The sequence below is a fragment of the Mus musculus genome, chromosome 1, assembly GCF_000001635.26.
Source record: "Mus musculus strain C57BL/6J chromosome 1, GRCm38.p6 C57BL/6J".
NCBI classification, from domain to species: Eukaryota; Metazoa; Chordata; class Mammalia; order Rodentia; family Muridae; genus Mus; species Mus musculus.
In genome coordinates, this window is record NC_000067.6 from 94,738,973 (window position 1) to 94,753,908 (window position 14,936).

Consider the following 14,936-nt stretch of genomic DNA (forward strand, 5'->3'; position numbering starts at 1 on the left):
TTGGCTTGCTCCCCTTGGCTTGTTCAGCTTTCTTTCTTACAGACCCAAAACCACCAACCCAGGGATGCCTCCAATCACAATGGACTGGCCACTCTCCCATTCCCTACAGCTGAATCTTACGGAGGCTGACATTTTCTCAATTGAAGTGTCTTCCTTTCAGGTAACTCTAGCTTGTGTCAAGTTGACATAAAACTCTACAGCACAAGGTTTTACATTTTTCTCCACAAAACTTGTAGACACAGATCTATTGTGTGTGAATGTAATAAGGATTCTAATCTCAGATTATGTTAATATCAATTGTAAGCCTGCACAACATCATTCATAAGAAAAAAGTGATAAATGGAAGACGAAGACAAAAGTTTAATTTCAGTACTTTCATTTATAATACTAAAAGGAAGTCAGTGGTTAATCAACACAAATTTAATGCCTATCACTTACAATCTGACTAGGCATTTATTTTAATGACTGCCATTATCACAACTCTTAGTATGAGATCTGTAACAGGCAATAGGACTCTGTCTTAATGTGATACTTTAAATAGTGAATGCCAATATTGATTTAAATTTTCAATGAAATCCATGGAATTGGTAACTCATGACATTTAATAATCTATTTTTTCATATTAAACATGTACCACAAAGAACTATTCTTATGGTTTTTATTACTACTCTTTATATTTTACTTCTTGTCAAGCTCTCTAAAATTCATGCATCTGTGAGTAATTCTTTACTACAGTTGCTACATGTAGCACAATAACGCAGGCTGTAATGCAACTCCCTAGGCATCTAATTTTATAGTGAGAGTGATTTTGGTACTGATGAAGAGCTTGCTCAATATAAAATATAGATAGTCAGTCATCTTGAGGAAATGGTGGTTAGATTCACTTTAATTGAGATTCCTGTTACAAATGGGAAGTTTTAAAAGTGCTGATGAATTAAGAATCCCATTTAGAGTCAGAGTTAATGTTTGGCTATAGGGCTAATGTCTAGGGTATATTTAGAGCACCATGAAAATGGATGTAGACAAAGTAGGAATAATTCATGCATCTGATGGATGGTTGAAATACATGACTTCAAGGTTCTTTTAAACTCTAAGTGCGTGGTTCCATGCAAATTAGAAATCCAATTCTCGAACAGTTATGTATGAACAGTCACACTGTGAGATCAGAGTAAGATCAGAGTGTAGGGGGGGGGGATGGAGCACTGGAGAGGGGCCTGCATTGAGTCTAGGATTGTAAGTGACTGAAATCTTACTTTGGATGGCATTGGTTAGTAGTTTGTAGAATGAAGGCTTGCTTTTGTACAGTGTTATCTTTTTAAATGAGTATAGTATTAATAGCTATTGAGATAGTATCTAATGGAAACATCATGTTCCTAAATGATTTTTATTTCAGCAAATAGGGATTTGGGAAACACACTATTTACACTATCAGTGCTCCAGACTTTGTGCACATGTGTTTTCAGAGAAATAAGCCAGGGGTCTTTCTGCAGTTCAGACTCAACTGATTATAAGCTATATTTTAAACCATATTATTTCTTAAAGATAATTTTTCCTCAATTAAACTTTAGAAGTTGACTCTTATGTCCTTGGCATGTGATATTCTCTCTCTCTCTCTCTCTTTCTCTCTCTCTCTCTCTCTCTCTCTCTCACACACACACACACACACACACACACACACATACACACACACACACACACACACACACACATACACACACACACAGACACACACACACACACACACACACACACACACACACACATACACACAGAGGAACTAATATGGCCTGTTTACTAAAACCCAAACACTAGGCATGGCACAAAGTGCTATATATTGAAGCCTTAAAAATCAAAAGAATTGTTATTGATTATTAAATGATGATGATGATGATGTCTACAACATAGGGGAATGTGTCCAATACCATAAAAATTTCATGAATACACATGCTAGGTTATTTACAAATATATACATTTTATATTTAGAACTTCCCAAATTTTATCATTAGGATCAGTATCTTGACTTTCTCATAGATGTTGTGACATAAAATATCCAATAATGGAACACAATTCTTCTCTCCAATGTTTTATATAGATTTTTATGGTATTGGGAAATTAATTATACATCTAAAACATTGGACTATTATAGTAACAATCATTTAAAATTAGCAAGTAATTAATTTCATTTTATCCATAATAATCTAAAGCTATAAGGAAAGTTAAAGGATATTCTATGAATTTCATAAGCCTGATTCATAACTGTGAATGTCTAATTTTGAATTCTGCTCTCAATTCATTGCTTCATATCAGTATAGATGATTCTTGATTAAATGCCAAACATACTTATAAAAAGATAGTTGGAAAGACTCTCCAACAACTCAGATTTAATATTATTTTGCTATAAGATCAAGGGCAACGTAAGTATTTAGCACAGGAATGGAAATTTGTAAATCCACAGTAATATCATGAGTATTTTCTTGGGGCTAATGGAATAGAATATTTTACCCAGCTACCAACAACAAAACTAAACAGAGAGAGGTGAAGTCTTAGAGTCAATAAATGTCAGATCTTCTCAGTGAGCAAGGCTTACTCCTTATTCCCACCCAAGTCCTCTATCAATCAGATAATTTACATAAACTTTACATAATTTCCGTAAGCATCACCTTAGGAAATTTCTACACTTTGCGATTTGGGGATTTTACTTTAGGCTTTAAGACTATTTTGGAATGGAAAACTTTTGACATAATTAACTGACTTAGGAAACAGAAAGTGTTCTTTAATAACAAGCAATTACAAAGCTAAAATAATCAGCTTGAGTGTGAGTATCTCATGATAGCATGGCCTTTAAATGATTTTGGTAAAATAAGAGTCATAGGCATGTCTTCATGTACTTGTGTTTGTAAAGAATAAAATCAATGATTAAGCATCAACCTTCACTGATATTTTCCCCTTCCCTCATCCTAGACAATTTTACATAAACACTTATAAAGAAACTTATTTCTAGACTAGACTTTTGAGCTGCTGGTGATATTAACAATCAGTACTTGGCGAGAAGAAGATGATGGGAGATGGCACCCAGTATGGCCACAATGATGAGGCTAAGGGGAGTGGAAAAGAAGAGCACCAGCTGAGCAGATAGCAGCCCACCCCAGTTCCCTCCCCTGCACTCCCCCCGCACTCCCTCCCCCAGCAGTCCCCCCCCCAACAGTACTCCCTAACCACCCCCAAGAGTTCTAGGAATGGAAGGAAAGAACTAAATGTAGATGGACAACTGTTTTGAGGAGTTAAAAAGATTTACAGCCCCGGAGCTCTTGACTCTAGCTGCATATGTATCAAAAGATGGCCTAGTTGGCCATCACTGGAAAGAGAAGCCCATTGGACTTGCAAACTTTATATGCCTCAGTACAGGGGAACGCCAGGGCCAAAAAGGGGGAGTGGGAGGGGGGTAGGGGAGTGGGGGTGGGTGGGTATGGGGGACTTTTGGGATAGCATTGGAAATGTAAATGAGGAAAATACCTAATAAAAAATTTAAAAAAAAAGATTTACAGCTGTCTGTTAATGATTTTATAGTTAACTGTGTGCATGTGAGCAGCTTTGTGGTGTTTTAGATGTGTTTATGTGATTATATTAACTTGGCCATGTTTGAATTTACCTTAAGCCTAGTCTTTTTTTTTTTTTCCATTTTTTATTAGGTATTTAGCTCATTTACATTTCCAATGCTATACCAAAAGTCCCCCCTACCCACCCACCCCCACTCCCCTACCCACCCACTCCCCCTTTTTGGTCCTGGCGTTCCCCTGTACTGGGGCATATAAAGTTTGGAAGTCCAATGGGCCTCTCTTTCCAGTGATGGCCGACTAGGCCTAGTCTTAAATGACTTTCTTAATTTGGTTAAAAATGCATGCAAAAAGGCCATCCTCTGCCAGAGGATGCTGCCAGAGCCATGGGTCCCTCCATGTGTTGGTGGTCCAGTCCCCGAGAGCTCTGGGGGACTGGCCTGTTGACACTGCTGCTCCCCCCATGGGGCTGCAACCCACCTCAGTTCCTCAGTCCCTTTTCCAACTCCTCCATCTGGGACCCAGCGCTCAGTCCAATGGTTGGCTGTGAGTATCTGCCTCTGTATTTGTCAGACTCTGGCAGAGCCTTTCAAGAGACAGCTATATCAGGCTCCTGTCAGCAAGCAGTGGGAGAAGTGGCTGTTGGGCTTAAGGTGTTTAGATGGCCTAGTGTAGGGGAACATAGAGTGAATGGATGGGTAGGGGAGAGCACCTCATAGAGGCAGGGTAGGGGGGATGGGATAGGGGGATTTCCGGAGGGGAGACCTGAAAAGGGGATAGCATTTGAAATGTAAATAAAGACAATATCTCATAAAAGGGAAAAAATACATGCAAAAGAAGTGAGGCTTAACTAAAGTTTGCTTTGCCATCGATGCCTGCAGACCCCTTGGTATCTTTGTTTCTTTATTTAAATGGCATAAGAACTACGATTGGCAACTTGCCAGAGCAATGTGCCACAGGTGAATAATCCCCTACATGACACTAACTTTCACAGGACAATTCTCCAGTCAGCTGAATAACTTAATCGTTGGGAATTGTCACACATGATTCTGGCCTGATTAGCAAGGCAGAGACATTACTTTGTCTTCTTTTGTGGGGAAGAAGCAAGATCTTGTGTATTGTGAAGGTTTGTGACCTTGTGAACACCATAGTTAATTGAATAAAGACCATAATTAAATGCCAGTTTACACTGAAAAATGGTCTACTGCATTTTGCAATTAAGGAAGAGCAAGGTGACAGCTAATGTATCAGTATTTCGGTTCAACTTTTGGTCATTGGGGATGTTTTGTTCATGAATATTGCCTTTATTATCCTGTCCATGAAAGCTGTTAGATCTTTTTATTACTAGGCATGCATGTAGCTTACTGCCATAAGAATAAGGATGAACAAATGATATTCCTTGTATTCCTTCTTTTAGAAAGCCAGCTGGATTTCCTATGAAGTTCACGTCTTTACAGTAAGGTTGGAGAATACAGTTATTTTACTTAAAGTAGGTTTATCTCTAACTTCACTTTTGTGTGTTTTTTTCACTAGTGACATAGAAATAATAGTTTTCACAGTCATCTGTTCTGAACATTTTCAACAAATGTTCAGCTGTGGTGAGTTTCACAGCACATTTCTGCATAGACGTGAAGGTACTCTAAGCGTGAGAAATGAAATATGTATTCTGTGTCTACTCAGAAACCTTATTGAATCCACTGTTTAAAAAACAAACAAACAACAACAACAACAACAAAAAAAACAGAAGCAGAGGCAAATGTATCTAAATAAAATAATGTGCGATTGCATGGGGATAACAAAAAGATTACTCAATCCTTTTTTTTTTTTTCTTTTTGAAAATGCTCCCTCTGTAGGTGAAGCCATGAGCATATGTCCCTCTAAAGACAGTCTCCCAAGAGCTAAGATTACAGAGATGAGCCACCATGACTAGGTACATTGACCAATTTTTATCATTTGGCTTTCAAACGTTAATGTCTGTTAAATCTTGATTAAAATTTTGATGATGACACCTGGCCTGTATTATTAGTCAGATTAGGTTATACCACTCTTGTGTGTCAACTAGGCTCAGAAGTATTATTGGTTTGTATTTATTTCTTTAGGGAATACCACCCAAGAGATTTATAAAGTTCATATTTTGTGGTTTTGCAGCATAAATGTGTTACTTCAAAGATTACTATTGTGGGTGTTATGCTAAGTATGGAGCAAAGGGCTTTGAATGTGTCAACCATGAGTAGCAGATGGGAGCTTTATCTATACCACATCCATTAGAAAGAACGATAATATCTGCAATGACTCTAAGCTTAGAAACTTTTGTCTTTTAAGTGTCCAGGATGGGAAGGGAAATTTAAAATGGTGAGAGTTGGTAAGTGTTATTACTAGTAGAAGGGTATCATGATTAATTATGAACCAGGCCCAGTAAAGTTGCATATTTAATTTTTTGCTTGCTGCTTTCACACTTTATTGGTCTTTTGAGCCCCTGAGCCTACAGATATAAGCTCTATAGAACTGGGACATCTTGGTTTTCTCATTAACTTTTATAGGCTACTTAGATGCTATTAATTCCTATTTATTCAAAGGTTGATTCAACAATTCAACCTCTAAAATTTCTTTGCTTTTACTATTACTGAAGATAGAAAAAGACTGAACATTTATTGAAAAAAAATTATATGATAGATGACTTCAAAATTATTGCATGTATAATGAATGGGTGGACACAGATGCGTCTTACTATGAACCAGTGATAATACTCTTCTGGGTGCTTGTCATCTGAAGAAGCCCTGCTGATGTTGATGCTACTAACAGGTTTAGAATAGCTTCAGCAAGAATGCATGTGTGAGTGTGTGTGTGTGTCTGATCTCCTTCATTTTCATATTTTCAATTCATAACAAAATAAACAAAACAAAAGACCATATTCTACAGAACCCACCCCTGCCATTAAGTACAGAAGGGGGTTTGTTCTGCCTTAAGATTACAGAATAGGGCAGAAGAAAAAATTTAGCTAGCTATCAACACAGGGAATCAGATAGGGCAATGGTTGTTCAGGCTGCTATAGAAGCCCTCATGAAGCTATACAGAGCATAGACTTCTCCTTTAGAACTTCAGTCTATTTCTTCTTGTAAGAGCTGCCTTCTCAACACCATCAAGCTGAGTGATCTCATTAGAAAGAGCAGTAGTGACCTCCTGTGCACCTTATCTTCCTATCTCTGCACTTAACTTGGCCATGCAATAGATTTCATTGGGAAGGATCTAGAGATCCTCAAGAAACAGACCAGAAGAGATATGGGAAACTTAAACACCTGAAAGTTTACTTGTTGGAATATAAAGTATCAATGATAGATAAGTCGTGAAATTTCTGCCTAAAAGGCAAAGTCTCCACATCTCCATCTCCATAGTGTGTTTCCTGAGGTGTCTCAAAGGAGAAAGTCTAACATTCTATAGAACAAGGTGGGTCTGGACTACATCCCATTTATTTTTGTCACCTAGGTTGCAGTATAGTGACTCCAAGAAGACCTATTTTTAATTAAATTTTCTTTACATAGATAGATGAATGCATACCAAAGGGAATTTGTAAAGTGGGTTAAATCTTTAAGTCTCACGCAGAATCTCAACAGGGCCAAAGCTCCAAGAAGTGTTTGCTGTTTTCACAATGTGAGACTTATTTAGTCTCTGTTTGGGAACCTAGCAAAAGTATAGAGTAAATATGTTCAGTAGGGTGGGTAAGGACAGGAGAATCTGGGGAGAGTTGGGGAGAGGAGAACTTGTGATCAGAGTGCATTGCATGGAAAAAGAAGAAATGAGCTTCCTTTGACCCGATCTTAACTCTTGTGCTGATGTAAATGCTATGTTCTTGTGGATCAATTTGTTATAAAATTTTTAGCATAGAAAATCACTCTTTCAAATATAATGGTATAATCTTCTACTTAACTGTCAATATATTTGAAGGATGCTTCACATTAAATATATAAGGCTTACATATTTCTCTTTACATTATTTATAAATGTTTGATGTTCCCAATGCTTCCACAGACATTTAAACATTACATATAAATATTATATAATTATATATCCTGTTAATTTTTATGAAAGTCATAATTGCATCCCCTCATTAGCTTAAATAATTTATATGATTTTTAAAAGGTTTTCGACATGATTACTTATTGTGAATAATGACAGTTATTGTCTTCTAAATTTGCTTAGATGCATTCTACTACCTCTGGCTTGATTTTGTTTTAACCTGATATTTATGATTATATAACGAAAAATCCTAGATTTTCAGCTGTAAATCTTAGCATCATTCATCATGTTGTTATATTTTTTTGTTCAAAATTTTCTAAGGTATTTTTGGAAGGTTTTGAGAATGGGATTCTGGGTATTAATATATGTTAAATAAGCCCTGTACCACAGAATAGATCTCCAGTGGCCCAAAGTTATTCTTTTTGTTTTTTGTTTTCCCTGTTTTTCTTTTATTTGAAAATAGATTTTTCATACAATTTATTCTGATTATGATTTTCCCTCCTTCAACTCCTTCAAGATATTCCCTACCTTTCCCACCTTCTGCCTCTGTCTCTCATTAGAAAACAAGGCAACCAAACCCAAAACCATATTGAATAAAAAATTTAAAAACAAAAACCAAAAACAAAAACAAAAAAACCAAACCCAAAACAAACAAACCAGAATAGGACAAAACAAACCATAAAAAGAGCCATCAGAGATCTTCAGTCTTAGGCCCTGTAACTCTCTGGTACAGTTCTAAGGGCCAACTCTCTCTTGCTATTCTGTGACTGTTTTTAACTCTTTGCTACTGCATGGCCAAATCTGCTAATTAACTCCTGCTATTAGTAGCAGAGGGTTAAGGAAAAAAAAAAAGCAAACTACTAAGGCTCCTTGTTCCTTGACTGAAGGGTCCCTCCCTGATAAGAGGAGAGGCTCAGAATTCATTAAGTCTTTTTGAGACAGAGAGAAAAGAAGAAGAAAGGGAGAATTCAAGCATATATAGACACACACACACACACACACACACACACACACACACACACACTTTGCCTGGGCCTGACCACCTGTCTGAATAATTCCCGAAGTGTTCAAGCATACTTAAATCCATACACATATACCTACCTACAGACAGACATTTGGTAGATAGGGCTAAGCCCCAAATGCCATAGTTTAGTTCTTCTTTCTGGTTATATACCTTTTAGACAAAAGTACTTTATAAAATTACCTCATAGATAAATCTTTATATAAAAGGGGAGTTACAGAAGGCTATAGATAGTAAGTTCAAAGCAGTGTTTCATTCTACAAGCTCATTATAAGTTCTAAGCAACAGTTTCACATGGACTTACTTGCTTTATCATAGTGCATACTTGTGACCTTATCCTTGGACCTGACCTAGAATGAATTTTTTTTCTTGATCACAAATTTATTTCAAGCCTGTTTTCTTAACCTAGTGCAATTAACCCAACCTGTGAAGGTTTGCAGAACTCTATTTGCAGCTTTTTTATTTTCATCATTTGATTAAAAAAATGTCGCATCTGTTTCTCTCTTTAAAATGAAATATATTTGTTAATAAGCGTAATTATCTTCTAGATTTTATTTTGGAGTCATTAAGCTATGTCTGATTGAACAAGCATATAATCCCAGATAATAGAGAGACTGAAGTAGGAGGAATCAAATTGTAGATTATCTGTGGTGCTCCTTGACAGCCTAAGCAACTTACTGAGATTTTGATTAAAAGTAAAAATGAGAAGAAGGGTTGGAGGCATAAATGATAGATTAATTATCCAGTTTGTATGAGGAGAGGAAGAAGAAAAGGACAAGAGAAAGATGGCAGAGAGAAAGGGAGACGGAGGGAGGGAGAGAGGGAGAAAGGAAGAAGAGGAGGGGAGAGAGAGAAGAGAGGAGAGAGAGAGAGAGAGAGAGAGAGAGAGAGAGAGAGAGAGAGAGAGAGAGAGAGAGAGAGAGAGAAAGAACAAGAGGAGGAGGAAGAGGAAGAAGAGAAAGAGGAGGAAGAAAAGTTTTTGTATGGGGCCTGGAGATACAAGGGCACAGTAGACCTTGCTTAGTGCATTGGAATTAACCTCCAGCACCACGAATTTATAATTTTTATTTATAAAGTTATATGTTATATTTAAACCAGAATTATCATCTTGCCTGACAAACTCAGACATATGAAGCTCCTTTGGTATGTAATTTAAGATTAAATAGCACTCCAGACGACTTTATTTGCAAGAACTCAGTGCAGTCCCACGTTTCTGGCTTTAGACACAGATTTTCTTTGGTGTTTTCTCATTTTGCCACTGAGAAGCCCCTTGATGTCTCCCTATGTCACATGCCATCAAATATTAATCTGGGTATATCATAGGCTCAGGAACAAATGGCTTACAATTAGAGGACTAGGCTTGTTGGCTTCAACCAAATATACCCTCGCCACAAAATTATGTTATAGAAGAAAAAAACTCTGAAAAGATTCAAATTCCTGTTTCTTATTACCAAGGAAAGTGTAGAATAAAAATCATTAGTATTTTCTATGTTGGGTATTTCCTTCACTGAATTATGTGGGTAGAAAAAAGTAGAGATGGTCAATATTGTTTTTCATTAGTGAAGAAGAAAATCAAATAAGTAAATATTTAAATACAAAGCATTGGATTCACATTTGAAACATGATACTTGGGATGGTGAGGCATAGAACAGTGATTTGGGGGGTTAAAATATGCTACCTATATAGCTCTAGGACAATGTATCTCAAAAACTGGTTAGTGTGTGGTACTTTCATCAAGCAATAGGTGCTTGACTACTCTATAGATACAGTAGCAGTTATTCATACCACTCCAAGAATATAACACAGTATTAGTGTCTTAATTATAAGAAATTAATTCATTTTAGTTTTGAATGTTGGAAATGATACACATTTGCAGATGGATTGTTTCTGGTGATAACTCTGTCTTTGTAATCTGTTATCTTACAGTATCCCCTTATGCCCTCTCCTTTGCAGGTCTTGGGGATTAGTCTCAGGAAAGGGGAGATGCACAAGCTCTGATATTTCTTCCTATAAGAGTACCAACACTCTGAGGCTAGAATTGCACACTTAGAACCTCCCATGACTTTCCATACATTCTCATGGACCTTGCTCTAAAAACCAAGGATCTAGGTTACAGCTTAACAAAGGCTTAGGTAATGGAAAAATAAGGACTTCTATATATGACTTTGGGATTGAATATATACATAATTAGTATAAAACAATACAATCCTATTAATAGGTATATATTTAGGCAAATAATTTATGACAACAAATGGTTGGGGATAAAACAATAAAAATATAGGAGTTTTCTCTAAATTTTTGAGAAAACAAAATTTTGAAATGTTGATTTAAAGCCTCAAAAGTAATTTTGCAACACCTCTATTGAGTGCATAATGCTTCAAAAAATGTTTATCTATCTATCTATCTATCTATCTATCTATCTATCTATCTATCTATCTATCTATCTATCTAATCTATCTATCTATCTATCTATCTATCTATCTATCTATCTATCTATCTATCTATCTATCTAATCTATCTATCTGTTTATTTATTTAATGGAAGTACACTGTCACTCACTTCAGACACACCAGAAGAGGGCCTCAGATTCCATGACAGATGGTTGTGAGCCACCATGTGGTTGCTGGGAATTGAACTCAGGACCTCTGAAAGAACAGCCAGTGCTCTTAACTGCTGAGCCATCTCTCTAGCCCACATAATGCTTTTTTTTTTCTTATCTTCATCCTATATGCTTGGTTATTTTTTTTTCTTTTCTTTTTCTTTTTTTTTAATTAGGTATTTTCCTCGTTTACATTTTCAATGCTATCCCAAAGGTCCCCCATACCCACCCCCCCCAATCCCCTACCCACCCACTCCCCCTTTTTGGCCCTGGCGTTCCCCTGTACCGGGGCATCTAAAGTTGGCAAGTCCAATGGGCCTCTCTTTGCAGTGATGGCCGACTAGGCCATCTTTTGATGCATATGCAGCTAGAGTCAAGAGCTCCGGGGTACTGGTTAGTTCATAATGTTGTTCCTATAGGGTTGCAGATCCCTTTAGCTCCTTGGGTACTTTCTCTAGCTCCTCCATTGGGGGCCCTGTGATCCATCCAATAGCTGACTGTGAGCATCCACTTCTGTGTTTGCTAGGCCCCGGCATAGTCTCACAAGAGACAGCTATAACTGGGTCCTTTCAGCAAAATTTTGCTAGTGTGTGCAATGGTGTCAGTGTTTGGAAGCTGATTATGGGATGGATCCCTGCATATGGCAATCACTAGATGGTCCATCTTTTTGTCACAGCTCCAAATTTTGTCTCTGTAACTCCTTCCATGGGTGTTTTGTTCCCATTTCTAGGAAGGGGTAAAGTTTCCACACTTTGGTCTTCCTTCTTCTTGAATTTCATGCGTTTAGCAAGTTGTATCTTATATCTTGGGTATCCTATTTAGATGCAACACTTCCACTTTATGCTTTGTCTGGGTCTTGCATCCAAACATAAGTAGGGCATGTTTCCCAAGCAGTGCTATTTGATTTTGAGTCCGTCCACTTCTGATGCTGTAACCATTGGACATAAGGACAAGAAAAAGAACAATCCTCCATGTGTTTTTACACTGCTGCCTTGTTCTCCAGGACAGGACTTTATTCTGAACCACACTGATTTTATGTAAATGTAAGCATCACTTCCAAATTTTGAACTCCAGGAAAGGAAGTTGGAAGATTACATTATCTGGTTTGTGGTTAGTTTACATTTCCAGGTCCTAAAAATGATAATGGAATTTCAGCTGTAACTATATACCATGAATTACTTTGGAAGAAGAGAGTTAAAATAAAGCATGAATAGAATTAGAAATAAACTATTAAAACAGGCAACAAGAAGTAAACATTTATAAGATACTAATTTAAAGCCCTATAGAGTTTCAGGCTTATTCACTGGTCTTTCATATTTGGAATAATTCTTCCATGTTCATGTGTGTAGATTTTATACTTTGTTTAATTTGATACACAGACTTTGAATTTTGTATATATTTACATATTCTCTCTTAGTGGGTACTCTTACCTAATAAAATTTATCTGGTTTTGGCAGTAAGCTAATTTTAACTTCCTAGCCCCAAAGTGTTTTTACTTATGTTTTCTGGAAGAGACTATATTTTAGGAGTGGATTTATTATTTATTTTTATGTGCATGTCTATTCATATGTGCAGTTATGTTCAGGTATACAAACCAGTATGTTTGCAAAGGATAGAGGTTTCCATTGGGAACCCTTTTTTTATTACTACCCACCTATATCTTTGAAATAGGATCCCTTCCTGAATGCAGGGCTTATTTTTCATGGCTAGGTTAGAAATCAGAAAGCCCTAGCTATTCTGTCCTTGGCTCCTTGGAGTGAGTGTTATTATTCTATAAAATGGAAAGAGTGGGGGATAGGGAGAACTACAGACATTTAAGATTGATTCATGTATTGTTCACTTATAAGCCAAAACAAAGTTAAAGGACAGCATATAAGTACTTCTTACTAAATAAGGAAGTTTGGAAGAAAAAGATTTAAAGTTTTGGAATTAAGAAGTTGTTAGTATTATTTACTCATTCTTTTTCATTTCCTTTAAATTATCTTTTTAAAATTTTATGAGATTATAGCATAATTAGTTCATTTCACTTCTTCCAAAATTTCACATATACCTCTCTTGCTCACTTTCAAATTCATGGCCGCTTTATTTCTTACTTGTTGTTATGTGCATTTATTTCTATATTGCAAATAAATCAGCAGGCAATGTTTGTCCAACCAAAGTACTGGAATACTGAATTGTTTCCCATGTTATAAGGATGAACATAGGAAATCACTAAAAAGGAAACACAGCCTTGAAGCCAGTAGATAGATCTCTTGATGCTATTAGTACGTAATTGAAACTGCTAAGTGTTTACTAAATTAACAAAATGTAATAAAAATTAAATGTTGGGAGTATAAACAATTACTATTATCTGAACTATATGCTACTGATTGGATATCAATGAAAATAACTGAGTATTAAGCTAAGGTTAATGGCAAAGAATGTGTCTTACAGAATAGAAACATCTTTGAGAAAGTTGGAAATGAAGCTTTGAATATTTATAAAGACTTAAGGAAAGTCCAAGGTAAACATCATGTTTCCAGAGGGAAGAAAAGAAAATGAAAAAGAAAGTGTGTTTGCTGGAATAATAAATGAAGCAATTCCCTTGGGGAATTTGAGAGGGTTTGTATAAATAGGGCAGGAGCTTTTTATAAAATTAAGGTCTCACTTATATTGTTGACAAGAAAGGTGAACATAGATTAACAGTAATGGGAATTCATTTAGACGAGAAGATTTATTCATAAAACAAGTTAGAGTAAAATAGAAGAGGGTTTCTTCTTCAGATGAAGTAAGTTGGAGATGATTTATAGGTTTTAGGATTCAGCTTTCCCTAATGATTGGAATTAAGATCATTTCAATCTTTCCTAATGATGGAAATTTTGTCTGTGAGTGTCTGTGTGTTTGTTTGTTCAGTTTATTTCATTTGTTTTAGAGATTAAAGCACTTGAACTCAAATAAATTAATAATAGTAGAGTTGTATTGAAGCATTAATTGATAAGGTAATTGATATGAGCAAAATACAGACAAGAAAAATTTAAAATTTACTATCTCTTATTGACAAGGCCTAGAGGCTAAATCATAATGAAGTGGGCCAAACCAGTCCACATTACAAGATGAACAGATGGACTAGAGAGACAAGGAGTCTAAAGGATTTACACAAGGAAGAGTAACTGTGCAGAATTCATGATTGTAGATAGAAGGCAGAGCGTATAAATGAGACAGTGTTATGCAAAGGATGAAAGAGAAACGTACTAGTTTTCATAAAGAAGAAACGCAGTTTGAAATCTTAAATGTTAATTTCTGAACAATACATAAATAGTAAGTATAGCATTTGCAATACAACTGTCAAATTTTAAAATCCCAGTTTTTTAACAGAGCAGTTACTTCCTGCTCATCTCTCACTAGTCAGAGTCATAGTTGAGAGAGAGTTGCCTTCCTCTCTGATGCTGCATTTTTACTTATCACACACTCAGCAAGAACATGAAGGAGGACAAAGAGCTAGAGATGGTTCTATTACAAGAAAGGCAAGCACACTCAAGTATATTAACATTCCAGAGTTCACTTCAATAGCTCCATGTGAACTGTCTGTTAAGCTGGGAAATGTTTTCTTCACATATTTAAAGAAGACAGGCTTAGTAAATATATAGCTATGCCACGTCAAGGGAATGAGCATACAACTATTGGTGGAAGCTTAATTAGAAAACAAATTAAGTATCAGAGAGGTTAGGAAATAAAATAAGTTGTTCAAGAGTTGGCAGGAAAAGTCACAA